The 13,254-nt window shown below is 41.2% G+C and overlaps 2 protein-coding genes across 7 annotated transcripts in view; one reads left to right on the plus strand and one right to left on the minus strand.

The window, feature by feature from the left end:
• LOC115295561 (DLA class II histocompatibility antigen, DR-1 beta chain-like) overlaps positions 1-13,254 on the minus strand; it is a 169,874-nt gene that overhangs the window by 64,731 nt on the left and 91,889 nt on the right. The window lies entirely within an intron of this gene.
• Positions 1-13,254, plus strand: part of LOC115295562 (DLA class II histocompatibility antigen, DR-1 beta chain-like) — an 81,249-nt gene that overhangs the window by 5,599 nt on the left and 62,396 nt on the right. The gene's annotated exons all lie outside the window — the stretch shown is intronic.

Below are 13,254 nucleotides of genomic sequence, written 5' to 3' on the forward strand. Positions count from 1 at the left end.
AATGTGATCCATCACGTTAACAAAAGAAAAGATAAAAACCATATGAACCCCTCGATAGATGCAGAAAAAGCATTTGACAAAATACAGCACCCTTTCTTAATAAAAACCCTTGAGAAAGACGGAATAGAAGGAACTTACTTAAACATTATAAAAGCCATTTATGAAAAGCCCACAGCTAATATCATCCTCAATGGGGAAAAACTGAGAGCTTTCCCCCTGAGATCAGGAACACGACAGGGGTGCCCACTCTCACCACTGTTGTTTAACATAGTGCTGGAAGTCCTAGCATCAGCAATCAGACAACAAAAGGAAATAAAAGGCATCAGAATTGGCACAGAAGAAGTCAAATTTTCACTTTTTGCAGATGACATGATACTCTACATGGAAAACCCGGCAGACTCCACCAGAAGCCTTCTAGAACTGATCAATGAATTCAGTGAAGTTGCAGGGTACAAAATCAATGTACAAAAATCAGTTGCATTCCTATACAACAGCAATGAAGCAGCAAAAAGAGAAATCAAGAAACTGATCCCGTTCACAATTGCACGAAAAACCACAAAATACCTAGGAGTAAACTTTATCATAATTTCAAGAATATAAGAATACATACACTGAGAACAAATTAAGAGCTAAAAGAAGCCTCAGAAAGATTAGAGGGGCCTCAGGGTTCACCCCAATCTGCCAAAAATTAGTGGGACATTTTTTCTCTCTCAAATGGTCATACACACACAGCCACAGGCACACTTATTTCAAGGGGTTCAGAGTTAAGAAGGGTGAGGGTAAGAACAGAGGGTGGCCACATGCACACAGTCACACACAGACACCACACAATCCCCATGGGCACGCATGGACACACCACACTCTTACTGGAAACAAGCTCTCAAAAGGATCCTCCTCACCTGTACTGGATCAAGACCTTGTAGTGCTGGAGAATGTCTGTCTCTCTGTCTCTGTCTCTCTCTCACATTCAGTCCATCACACATGGGCACAAACACACATACACATGCACATGCACACCCCCATCCCCACAAGCCCTGCCGCCCTCACCTCGCTCTACACAGTGAAGCTTTCAACAACCCCTTAACTCTGTCTGCACAATGTGTCCACTTTGGACTGCAACAGCTCTGTGATGCCCTTTTGCTGATTCCAGTGCTCAGTGTCAGGCCTCCCCAGCTCAGTGACTGCCAAGTTCTCCCCAACGTCGCTGTCAAAGCACACTCTCTCTTTCTGGTTAGAGATGGATCTGACCAAGAGCTGCACCCACTCCTGCCACTGAAGTAATGATACTAGGCCTTAAACTGCTCCTTGTAATGTGCTGTGGGGACAGGGTGATATGGTCACCTCAAGGGCTCCTGGAAGACACTGATGTCCATATGCTTCAGGAGATCCACCAGAACATCCCCCCTCAAGCCCCCGGGTCCCATGGCTCTTCTCTCCTTTGCCAGCATGGAGTGGGGAGAAGTGACCCCTCTCCTGGGAGCCTCTCATGGTCACTGGGCTCCAAGCTCAGAGGCCCTCCTCCTCCTGGATGCCTCCTCTTGAAAGACAACCACCTCCCTCCTCACCTCCCATAGCCCTTTACCAGGGCCTGAAACACGGGCCACCTGCTTCCCCCTCCTGCATCCCAGCCAAAACTTGGTCTGGGTTGTGCCGGCTCAGACCCCTGTCACCACTGATAATCTAGAGAAGGAAAAGAGATGCATCCATTCCACTTGGTGAGTTTAAAATTTAGGAAAAATGATGGACAAAACTCAACCAGACATGACTTTATATGGGGGTGAGAAGTGTCATAAGACAAGTGTGCCGTTCTTGAGTAGAGGACAATTGGATGATTTGAATTACCTTAGGGTGCCTGAGAGGTGGCCTCAAGGGTGATGTTTAGGATGTAACATGAAGAAGTAGGTAGATTTGAACTAGGGTGTGTGTGTGTGTGTGTGTGTGTGTGTGTGTGTGTGTTTGGGGGAGAGGGATCACAGTACAGGTCAAGGTAATGTAGGTGTGTAAAAGTTTGAAGGAATTAGTGAGCTTCCTCATGAATCCAAAGGAGCAGTTCTCCAAACCACAGACAGTGAGAAAGAGAGGGAAGTTTAGACTAGAGATATCACCTGGACCGGCATTAAAAGCCTATGGATGGTGGTAGCATTTGGCTTTTACATTAAATTCAGTGGGATATGACTGAAGACTGTTCAGGAGACTAAAACCATGATTGAAATACAGTTCCTCAGGCCTTTGCCATATTTCCAAATTCAAAAACCTCAGAAAACCAAATCTTTTAAAATTTTTGATGTGGAAATTATTCGGCAGTTCTAATCTGGTGTAGTAATGGGTCAAACCTGTCAGAGCTCTTAGAACTTAGCACTCAGAACCAAGTGTTTCCATAATTTCAAAATGTATGTATATGTATAAAGATATATATAATACATGTATATGTGTATGTGTGTGTGCATACATATCTGTAATATATGCACCATAATACATGTATATGTGATATACATATATACACACATGTATGTATATATTTTGATTTTCTTACATTACTTTTTTGATTTTGAGAGAGACAGAGAAAGCCCAAAGAGGGTGAGGGGCAGAGAAAGGGAGAAAGAGAATCCCAAGCAGGCTCTGCACTGTCAGTGCAGGACCCGTTGTAGGGTTCGAGCCCACAAACCATGAGATCATGACCTGAGCTGAAACCAAGAGAAGGACTGCTTAACCAACCGACTGAGCCATGCAGGCACCCTGATATTTTTGTTTTATGTTTAACTGAACTAAGAAAAAAATGTTTTCAATAAAATTAACAGGAAAAATTTTAAACTAGGGAATAATACCTCTGTTTTAAAGAGTGAGACATATAAAAGGGAGCATCTGATATGACCGATAGAATAGAATTTAGAATTACTGCAAATGTTTGAGATGCTTTACTGAAAAATACTTGTGGCAGCCATAATTTATGATTTATAAAGAAAGGAAAGTTGTTGAAAATAACAGAGATGTTGCTGATGATCAAGAAATCATGAAATATTGAAAAACATTGCATAAAGCAAAAAATAAAAACTAAGTTCTTGGCTTGCATTGAAGAACAAGTTCCACAAGAAATTGGTGAATTTATACAACTTTCTAGTTTCTTATTTTTGTATTTAAACTAACTGAAATAAATGACAAAGGCTTGAACTGGAAGGTGAATGTGTGTATGCAGTGAGTCTACAATTTTTAGAAGCAGCCCAGTATAAACCAGTGTTTTCAACCCCAGCACTCTTAACATTTGGGAGGTTTGCTTGTTGCTTGTTTGTTTGATACCATACCCAGTATATTTTCCAACCACAATGGTACAGAACTAAAGATCAACAATAAAACAAACCTGGAAAATCCAAAATGTAAATATTCAGTATTTATATGTAAATATTAAACAACACACTACTGTACAAGCAACTGGCCAAATAAGAAATCAAACAGCAGATCAAAATATGTCTCAAAACAAACAAACAAAAACAACCAAGCACAACTGAAATTTATGTTATAAACGTTTGTATTAAGAACAAAAGTTCAGGTCTCTCTTCCAGCCATCAAAGCTGCTATAGGAAAGGAGGCTCAGGGGAAAAATGTAGCCCTGGTCCCTGCTGTCGTGAAGAAGCAGAGGCCAAGAAGGTGACCAAGAAAAGGCCCAAGAATTTTGTTTTTGGACAGGAAATGCAGCCCAAAAATATCTCATTCAGATTGTCAAATGTCCCCTCTACATCCAGCTGCAGAAGCAAAGGCTTATTCTCCATAAATGCCTACAAGTGCCTCCCACAATTAACCAGTTCACTCAGGTCCTGGACCATCAAATAACCACTCCACTGCTGAAGCTGGCCCACAAATACAGACCAGAGACAAAGCAAGAGAAGAAGCAGAGATTGTTGACACGGGCTGAGGGGAAAGCTACTGGCAAAAGGGATGTCTCCACTGTGAGGCTGTCTATCCTTCACACTGGGCTTATTACTGTCACCACTTGGTGGAAAACAAGAAGGCTCTGCTGCTAATAAATGCATGTGATGTGAATCCCATAGAGCTGGTTGTCTTCCTGCTGCCCTGTGTCATAAGGCAGGGGTTCCCTACTGCGTGTTCATGGTGAAGGCCAGGTTGGGGCATCAGGTCCTCAGGAAGACCTGCACCTCTATAGCCTTCACACAGGTTAACTTGGAAGACAAAGGAGATCTGGTTAAGCTGGTAGAAGCCTTCAAGACCAATTACAATGACAGGTATGATGACATCCACCATCACTGGGGAGGCAACAGCCTGGTCCCAAAGTCAGTAGCTCACATTGCAAGATGGAAAACGCAAAGGCTAAAACACTGACCACCAAACTGGGCTAAGTGTGCAAGGTTTAAAAATAAATTTTTTTACATTTATTTACATTTTTGAGAGACAGAGAGAGGCAGAGGAGGGGCAGAGAGAGGAGACACAGAATACAAATCAGACTCCAGGCTCTGAAAAGGCTGTCAGAAGAGAGCCCAACATGGGGCTGGAACCCACAAACCATGAGATCATGACCTGAGCCAAAGTCTGACTCATCCATCCTAGCCACTCAGGCTCCCCAGTTGTGCACAGTCTAAACGTCATATAAAGTTCTTTTTCAGGCTATGTCAAAGAAAGAACAAATGAACAAAAGAATGAAAGAATGAGAGAACAAGAGAAAGAAAGAAGGAAAGAAAGAAAGAAAGAAAGAAAAAAGAAAGAGAGAAAGAAAGAAAGAAATATTCAAATAAACAGCATTATAACACAAGGAAATAGAGAAAGAAGAAACTTGTGGAATTTTAGTAGAGGAAGGAAATAACAAAGAAAAATAAAGAAATTACAATAGAGACCAGAATAAACAATAAGATAGCAATGAAAGCAATGACCAGTTTTTCAAAAACAGAAACAAAAACAAAAAAAAAAACTTTTAACCACATTAACTAAAAAAAAAAAAAAAAAGGAAAAAGAAAAAGAGAAGACTCAAAATCAAAATGACAAATGGAAGAGAAAACCATATAACTGATAAACGGCTGTTGACATTTTGGCTGTTGACAGGAAGGCTGTTCTGCACAGGGTAGGGTGTCTATCAGCATCGCTAGCCTCTACCACTAGGTATTAGATGAAACCCTTGTCTGAAAACCAAAAAATGACGTTGCCAAATTCCCCCAGTGAGGGCGGTGTGTGGCAAATCTGTCCCTGGGTAGGAACCACTGATACACCATCTGAAATATATGTGGCGAAAAGGTGCTGTTGATTATGAAGCAACTGAATATTATATTGAAAAATTAGCCAATATCATATCTGATAAGAACTTTATACTGAGGAAATTTATTTTGCTGGAAAATATCTCAGAACAAGGACCAGATTCCTAGAAAAAAATACATTCATACTACCTAATAGGAGAGTTTCAAAAGCTACTATAAATTTGAACCAAAAGATGACTGTTCTTGGCTACACTAATGCTTCAGGCTCACCCAACACTACGTGGGCAGTGATTGGAAAAAATAAAATCCAGAATGTCTAAAAGTTGTATTTTACCTGCACATTATTTTTCTAAAAAGAAAATATGGGTAGCCAGATATATATATTTTCTAAATGGCTCAATCACCACTTTGTGTCAGTGACTCACCTTCCTGACAGGCAAGCTGGGCTGTGAGAGAGTCATAGTGTTATTGTCCCTGGATAATTGTTCCACATATTGCTCCTGTGAATGTCTTATGAAACATAAACTTTTTGGCTTTGAACTTCCCCCAGGATGATATCCATGTTGAAATATTATGACCAAGGAATTTTTATCTTATCATAGAAGATATAAATGTTTTCAAATGTTTATTTATTTTTAAGAGACAGAGAGGGAACAAGCAAGGGAGGGGCAGAGGGAGAGGGACACAGAGCATCTCAGGCAGGCTCTGCACTATCAGCACAGAGCCTCACATGGGGCTCAAACTCATGAACTGTAAAATCATGACCTGAACTGAAATCAAGTCAGACACTTAACCAACTGAGCCACACAGGCACCCCAGGTATAAACAAGTTTTAAATTCCATTCTTATTACTACAACAGAGAGAAGCCTACAAATCTACTGCTTTCTGAAATAATCAGTTATAGTGCCTGTTATGAAGCTAAGAATTAATCAACTTTAACAAATGTTTGGCACAGACTGGGCTATGTTCATGTTTGCATGAACTAGCAGATGAAGATTTTGAAAACTATCATGTTAATGAAAAGGAATTCATATCAAACTTCAACATAAGTAAAAGTTTATCAGATAAAAATCTAAATAAGTGAAAGGCCACTGACCCCCACAAAATACTGCGCTCTGACGATGGGGCCATGTTCGGTGTTCCCTGAGTGATGGAGACATGGCAGTGGTGACTGAGAACTCTCTGCTCCCTGCACTCCAGCGTCTCCAGTCTTCCTTCTGTTCCTTTTACTCAGCAAACATCTTGCCACACTTGGCCTTTATCCTGCTCTCTCCCTACAACACTGGTCGTTTAGATCCTTCACATGCCTGTCTTCTTCTCAGCAGTCACATCTCAATGTCAATTTCTCAGCTAGAGGTCCCTACACACTTGAACTGAAGTCAGGTGGATCCAGTTCTCTCCTTATTGTGCTTTTACAGAGCACTCTTCCCTTTCTAAAACTTTTTTGTTAAAGCTTATTAGATTTTACACTGTTACTGGGGAAGTTCTTAATGAGTTTGATAGTGGGGGGGACTATTTATATTAAAGTATAATTAACAAACAGAGTTATATTAGTTTCCATAGTATAATATAATCATTTAGCCATTCTATATGTTACTCAGAGCTCATCAGGATAACTGTGCTCCTAACCCCTTCATCTATTTACCAATTCCCCAACTTGTCCCTTCTGGCAACCACAGGTTTCTCCTCTGTATTTAAAAACCGTCTTTTGAGGTGCCTGCATGGTTCAGTCGGTGAAGTGTCCAACTTTGGCTCAGGTCATGATCTTGTGGTTTATGAGTTCAAGCCCCGTGCTGAGAACTGTTCTGAAAGCTCAGAGCCTGGAGCCTGCTTCAGATTCTATGTCTCCTTCTCTCTCTGCACCTCCCTCACTCATGCACACACACTCTCTCTCTCTCTCTCTCTCTCTCTGTCTCAAAAATAAATAAACATTTAAAAAACTTTCTTTTTATTTGTCTCATTTTTCTTTGTTCATTTGTTTTGATTCTTAATTCCACATATGGTGAAATCATTTGGTACTTTTCTTTCCATGTCTGACTAATTTCATAGTTCTTTCTTTCTTTTGATTAATATTTGCATGGTATATCATTTTTCTTGTTTTTATTTTCATCTACCTATATTGATAGATATATCGATAAAATAAGAATAGTAATTTCTTGCAGTCACTAAACAGTAGGTCAGGGTGCCTAGTTGGCTCAGGTAGTTAAGCATCTTACTCCTGATTTTGGCTCAGGTCATGATCTCCTGGTTCCTGAGATCAGGTCCTGAGAAGGATTTTTCTCTCCTTCTCTCACCACCCCCCCTTTTACTTGCATGCTCTTGCTCTCTCACTGAGAGGCAGTGTCCTGAAAAGACCTGACCCTCAAGCTTTTAAACAATAAGTGTTTCCCCAAATTGACAGAAATTTTATCCCATGTTCTAATACTGTCAGTGCTCAGATTTCAGGTCTCTAAACCTCACATACCAACTACAATTTCCTCAGACTCCCTGCTAGTACTCAGCAGGGAGTATATGTATATATATATGTGTGTGTATACACACATATATATGTATATAGAACATATTCCTTATTTATTCATAAGTCAATGGACATTTGGACTCTTTCCATAATTTTACTATTGTTGATAACACTGCTATAAACTTTGGGATGCATGTGATCCTTCAAATAAGCATTTTTGTATCTTTTGAATAAATTCCATGTAGTGCAGTTGCTAGGTCATAGGGTAGTTCAATTAAAAAAAATTTTTTTAGGGGCTCCTGGGTGGCTCAGTCAGTTGAGCATCTGGCTTTGGTTCAAGTTATGATGTCAGATTCGTGGATTCAACCCCACATCCAGCTCTGTGCTGACAGCTAGCTCAGAGCCTGGAGCCTGTCTTTGGAGTCTGTCTGTCTGTCTGTCTGTCTCTCTCTCTCTCTCTCTGACCCACCCTTGCTCAGGCTGTCTCTCTCTCTCTTAAAAGTAAATAAAATATTAAAAAATTTTAAAAAAGTAATGTTATATACTTTGAGAGAGAGAGAGAGAGAGAGAGCACGAGCAGGGCAGGGGTAGAGAAAAATGGAGACACAAAATCTGAATGAGGTTCCAGGCTCTGAGCTGTCAGCACAGAGCCTGACATGGAGCTCGAACCCTTGAGTTCACGAACTGTGAGATCATGACCTGAGCTGAAGGCAGACACTCAACTGACTGAGCCACACAGGTGCACCAGGTACTTCAATTTTTAATATATTTAGGACACACCATATTATTTTCCAGAGTGGCTGCATCAGTTTGCATTTCCACAGTGTCAAAAGGGCTCCCATTTCTCTGCATGGTCGCCAACATCTGTCATTTCCTGGGTTGTTCATTTTAGCCGTTGTCCCAGGAGTAAGGTGTCTTCTCATTTCTTCACTGGATTATTTGTGTTTTGAGTGTTAAGTTTGGTAAGTTCTTTTTTTTAATGTTTATTTCTTTATTTTTTGAGCTATACATATTTTTTAAATATAATTTATTGTCAAGTTCCCTAACATTCAGAGTATATAGTGTGCACTTGGTTTTGGGGGTAAATTCCCATGATTCATTGCTTACATACAATACCCAGTGCTCATCCCAACAAGTGCCCTCCTCAAACCCATCACCCATTTTCCCCTCTCCCCCACCCCACTCATCAACCCTCAGTTAGTTCCCTGTATTTAAGAGTCTCTTATGGGTTTGCCTCCATCTCTGAAACAACTTTTCCACTTTCTCTTCCCCCATGCTCTTCTATTAAGTTTCTCAGGTTCCATGGAAGACCGAAAACATATGCTGTCTGTCTTTCTTGGGCTGACTTATTTCATTTAGCATAATGCCCTCCAGTTCCACCCACATTGTTGCAGGATTTCAATCTTTCTCATTGCCAAGTAGTATTCCATTGTATGTATAAACCGCATCTTCTTTATCCATTCATTGATGGACATTTGCGCTCTTTCCATGATTTGGCTATTGTTGAAAGCGTGGTTCTAAACATTGGGGAATATGTGTCTCCATAAATCAGCACTCTTGAATCCTTTGGATAAACTCCTAGTAGCGCTATTGCTGGGTTGTAGGGTAGCTCTATTTTTAATTTTTGAAGGAAACTCCATGCTGTCTTCTAGAGCGGCTTCACCAGTTTGCATTCCAATCAACAGTGCAAGAGGGTACCGAGTTCTCCACATCCTCACCAACAGCTGCTGTTTCCTGAGCTGTTATTTGTAGCCACTGTGAACAGTGTGAGGTAATATCTCAATGTGGTCTTGATTTGTATTTTCCTGATGATGAGGGATGTTGAGCATCTTTTCATGTGTCTGTTGGCCATCTGGATATCTTCTTTGGAAAAGTGTCTATTCATGTCTTCTGGCCATTTCGTCACTAGATTATTTGCTTTTTGGGTGTTGAGTTTGGTAAGTTCTTTATAGATTTTGCATATTAAACCTTTGTCCAATATGTCATTTGCAAATATCTTCTCCCACTTCATCAGTTGCTTTTCAGTTTTGTTGATTGGCTCTTTCACTGTGCAGAAGCTTTTTATCTTGATGAGGTCCCAATTGTTCAATTTTCTTCTATTACCCGTGCCTCCAGAGCCATGTCAAGTAAGAAGTTTTTGTGGCCTAGTTCAAAGATGTTGCTGCCTGTTGTCTCCTCTAGTATTTTGATTGCTTCCAGTCGCATATTTGCTCTTTCATCCACTTTGAATTTATTTTTGTAAATCGTGTAGGAAAGTGGTCCAGATTCACTTTTCTCATGTCACAGTGCAGTTCTCCCAGCACCAGTTGCTAAGGAGACTGTCTTTTTTTCCATTCAATACACTTCCCTGCTTTGTTGAAGATTGGGTGGCGATTTATTTGTGGGTCCGTTTCTGGGTTCTCTATTCATATATTCCATTGATCTATGGGTCTTTTTTGCACCAGTATCATATTGTCTTGATGATTAATGCTTTGTAATACAGTTTAAAATCTGGAATTGTGATCCCTCCAGCTTTGATTTTCTCTTTCAACATTACTTTATTAATATTTGGTAATCAGGTTCTTTTCTGGTTCCATAAAATGTTAGACTGTTTATTCTAGCTCTGGGAAGAAATCTGCTGTCATTTTGATAGGGATTACATTGAATGTGTAGATTTCTTTTGGGTAGTATTGACATTTTAGCAGCATCTGTTCCTCCAATTCATGATCATGGAATGTTTTTCCATTTTTTGTGTCTTCTTCAACCTACCTCTTAAGCTTTTATACTTTTAGGATAAAAAGGTTTTGCCTCTTTGATCAGGTTTATTCCAAGGTATTTTACGGTTGTGGTGCAATGGTAAATGGGATTAATTCCTTGATATTTCCTTCTGCTGCCTCATTATTGTTGCATAAAACGCAAACGATTTCTGCATTGGTTTTATATCCTGCGACTTTACTGACTTCATGTATTAGCTCTATCAGTTTTTTGGTGGAATTTCCATATAGAGTATCATGTCATCTGTGAAGAGTGAAAGTTTGGCTTCTTCCATGAAAATTTGACTCTGTTTTCTGATTGCTGCAGCTAGGACTTCCAGTACTATGTTGAACAGAAATGGTGAAAGGAGACATTCCTGTCATGTTTCTGATCTTAGGGGGGAAATTCTCAGTTTTTTCCCATTGAGGATGATATTACCTAAGGCTTTTCATATATGGCTTTTATGATGTTATGGTATGTTCCTTCTATCCCGGCCTTCTTGAGGTTTTTATTGAGAATGGATGCTGTATTTTGTCAAACGTTTTTTTCTGGATCTATTGACAGGATTATATAATTCTTATCCTTTTTAAAAAATTAATTGGTGTATGACATTGATTGATTTGTGAATATTGAAACAGCCCTCCAGCTGTTTCAAGTGGGAATAAATCCCACTCGATCATTGTGAATAATTCTTTAATGTGTGATTAAAATCTGTTTGCTTGTATCTTATTGAGAATTTTTGCACCCAGGTTCATTAGAAATATTGAGGAGAAAACAGCAAGATGGCGGAGAGGAAGGGAGCTCTGTAAACTCCGTCCGCCCCATCTATCGAACTGAGAAGGATATTACTCTCATCTGCAAGAGCGGAAGGAGAAAATACGGACTCCAGAAAGAATAGAACCTCAAGGATACCTGAGTGAGTGAGTGCGAACGGGGGAGATCTGAAAACGGGTCAGCCCGGAATGGCAGGGGAGGCAGGATCCCCAGCCCAACGCGGGGCAAGCACGCAGAGCCCAAGAAACAAAGGGAAGAGACAGAGAGTCTGAACACGCTCATAGTACTGTCTCTGGGGAAGAGGTAAAGAACGTTTGGCCACGCTTGCAGAGAGAAACCCACTCCATAGATAACTACTGGGTAGCCAGAATCCGAAACCCAGGTGGCGCAAGGGAAGGAACAGCTTCCAGCCCTAAGCCATCTCGGTGGGGAAGCAGTGGCAGCGGCTGCGTGGCAAGAAGCAGTTGCAGCGGCGGCCCCGGCTGTGCCAGGAGCGCGCACTTTCAGAGGCAGCGGCAGCAGCGCCCAGGAAGCACCTGCGCCAGGGGCACGCGCACTTCGAACTTGGTTTTGGGAATGGGACCACGCACCTCATTTCCACAGCGCATCTCGCCCCCTGCATTGGCTGTGCGAATCCTGAATCCTGGGTGCCCACAGGAAAAAATAGGGGCCACACCTACTCAACCCCAGACAGGGAGTTGAGTCGGCGGCAGGTGGAGACCTGGACGGGTGCTGGGCTGCAGGAGCTCCCAGCTCATTTCCAGCAGCACACAGCGCCTTGAGCAACAGCTATCCGAAGCCAAGAGAGACTCATTTTTTTTTCCTTCCCCCATTGCAATCGCGATCCTGGCTGGGGGTGGTGACTCCGCAGTTGGGTCTGTGAAGGTGCACACTTCACCTACTGCTGTTCATTTCGCCTCAGGCAGGGGCAGCTGAAATCCCTGCCTGAGCCAAGACAAACTGATTCCTCCCACTAAGAAGCCAGTCACCAAAACAAATACATTTCATCTGTGGTAGCACATATGTGCATGGACTGGAACTTTGAACCAAGGCGGGTCTGGAAAATACAACTCGGCTCAACTGTGGCCCAAGGAGATCGGACTCATTAGAGTGGCCTACAGTGCCTAGTTCAGCAAAGCTTGGCATGCCACCATTCTAATCTCCATAGACACCAAGACAACAGAGCCTCTGTGAACAGCCTCCAAGACGTACCATATGAAACCAAGCCTATCCACCAGGGGGAGCTGCTGCTTTTCTTTATTTTTTTATTTTTTTTTCTTCTTTCCCCACGTTTTTCATACTTATTTCTTTGTTATTATTACCTTTTTTTCTTTATCTTTACTTAACTCTTTTAAATCTTTACTCCTTATTTTCCTTTCTCCTTTCTCCCTTACTTTTTCACCTTCTTGAAATGCAGATATATTCTCCTGTATCTCATCCTTACCTCTCCCCTCAACTGGTCATACACTTTTAAACTGTCTACTGTCCTTTGTTGTCTCCGACCCCATTTTATATTTTTTTATTCTTTTTTTTCTTTTCTTCTTTCTCTTTTCTTTTTATTTTCTCTTCTTCTCTTCTTTTTGTCTCTTTCCTTTCCATTTTCTATCTTTTCTTTCCCCCTTTTAATGTGTTTCTTTGTTTGATTTGTCTGTGTGTATGTGTGCTTCTGTTCCCTCTGTGTGTGTCTGTCTGTTATCCTTCTTAGGACTGCACCAAGAAACAAGCCAAACTGTGCAAGAAGGTGAGTCCCAAATATTGCAGAGTAGGGAAATAAAATACTCACAGGCACAACAAGAGAAACCGAGAGACACCATTAAGAGAACATTCCCTGAAAAGACAGGCCCTGGACAGTCAATAAGCCTCTTTTAACAGAGAAATATTAATAGGTGCACAGAGCCCAACGAGCTTTCTAAAGGTGGCAAGAGACAGAAAACTAGCAAAAATGACAAAGCGAAGAAACTCTTCCCTGAAAAACTTCCAGGAGGAAGTCACAGCCACAGAACTGCTCAAGGCAGATCTAGACAACATATCAGATCAAGAATTTAAAAAGCTGGTCATAAGATTAATCGCTGGGGTCGAGAAAAGCATCAAAG

Source organism: Suricata suricatta, chromosome 7, assembly GCF_006229205.1.
Source record: "Suricata suricatta isolate VVHF042 chromosome 7, meerkat_22Aug2017_6uvM2_HiC, whole genome shotgun sequence".
NCBI lineage: Eukaryota > Metazoa > Chordata > Mammalia > Carnivora > Herpestidae > Suricata > Suricata suricatta.